Genomic DNA, 1,744 nt, shown 5'->3' on the forward strand with positions numbered 1-1,744 from the left:
ACAAGTAATCTTGTATGCAAAATGGTGTGTGAAGAGAAGTGTGAGAAGCTAACAGAAATTATTTCCTGCATTCTTTCTCTCTATGATATTATGGGTGTAATCTTTGTGTTCTAAGATTCATTCTATGAAGAGAAGGGTATTGTGAACTTTCTAAAAAAGTTCAGTATGAGTGAATGCAAATGTGGTTGCACGATTATAAAATTATTGACGATTATAATTTGGCCTTATTTATAATCAGCTATATTGAGATAATGTGGAGAAATAATTACTCATAAGCATGTATTGAAAAGAACACCATCCACTAATAGATGTATGAAATATTTAATGTGGAAAAAATATTACTAAGGTATATATGGACAAAGAGATAATAATGAGTCGCTAAAGGATCATAGTATTGATATTCTTCTGTTCTCATTTTAATGAGGAACTATAGTTTAATATGACTGGATGCCCATGTCATATAACTTCGCACCCGAAGTAGCCATATCAATTATACTCTTGAAGTAGCAATATTGAAAGCATCTTGGTATAATAAAGTGGAAATCACGGGAGAGTATTATAGATTATATATAGTGTCCATTATGTGAAAAAGCTATAAAGATACACGTGGTATGGTGTCCACTATGTGGCGTGACTGTAAAGGTACATATGGTACTTGTAAAGGATGATGTCCACTATGTGGCATGTCTATATATGTATGCATGGTATTTATAATTCTAGAAGGAAATTCAAACAAAACCACTAGAAGAGTACAAAAAGAAGAAAGAAAAGCGAGATGTATACGCAATAATCCTTTCATTATATATGAGAAAAAATCTTACTTGAGTGTGACATAAACGTACCTATAGTACGTCCATGCATATCTATGATATCTTTTAGCTAATGATATCTTTTAGCTATAGTACGTCCATGCATATCTATACTTGAGTGGATCTAGCTAATGAATTAATTAAGTCCAAGATGAATAATAATGATATATCTAACAAACGTTGCAACGCACACTATTCTTTGAGATAGGCTATTCTTTGAGATAGAAAATATTTATCCATATGACATTAGCCGAAGTTAATTTAGATATAATATCAGGTCCCACAGACTTGATTGAATTTGATACCCCTAGGAGTATTACATTGAAGGTCCTAGAAAAGCTAATATTTTGTTATCATGTGAAACAAAATTATATATTGATGATGCGTTGTACTCAACCAGATCTCGAAAAAATCTGTTGAGTTTTAAAGATATATATTGTAATTGATACAATATTAACTACAGTCGCATGCTAGAAATATGTAATTGAAAATTTTCATGCTCTCTCTTCTGGGTTATATTATAAGAGCAACCTGTAGTCAAACGCCTGAAGTGTTATATTGCACCAAAAGTGCAAACACCTGAAGTGTTATGATGTACCAGAAGTGCTACAAGGCACCAGAAGTGCTATGACGTAAAGATTTTTAGCATGATCATTTTGGTCATCTTGGGTCAATAATGACACATCAGATCATTGAAAATATTACATGGGAAACCACCTTTTGATTATCCATGTATTATCTACTTATAAGGCATGGTTTGCTACGTGTCATGTTGATGAGATTGTTTTCTTACCATTAGGGGGAGAAAAAACACAACTAGCATAGTGACATAAGATTAATTGAAATATCTCAGCTTTATCTTATTTTGATATTTGCACAAATGAATATGAACTGGAAGTTTAGAGGATCATTCATTTGCATGGTATTGAAAATCA

Source organism: Cornus florida, unplaced genomic scaffold (assembly GCF_030987335.1).
Source record: "Cornus florida cultivar Cherokee Brave unplaced genomic scaffold, ASM3098733v1 CherokeeBrave_3.0.0_Hap2_Chr10, whole genome shotgun sequence".
NCBI lineage: Eukaryota > Viridiplantae > Streptophyta > Magnoliopsida > Cornales > Cornaceae > Cornus > Cornus florida.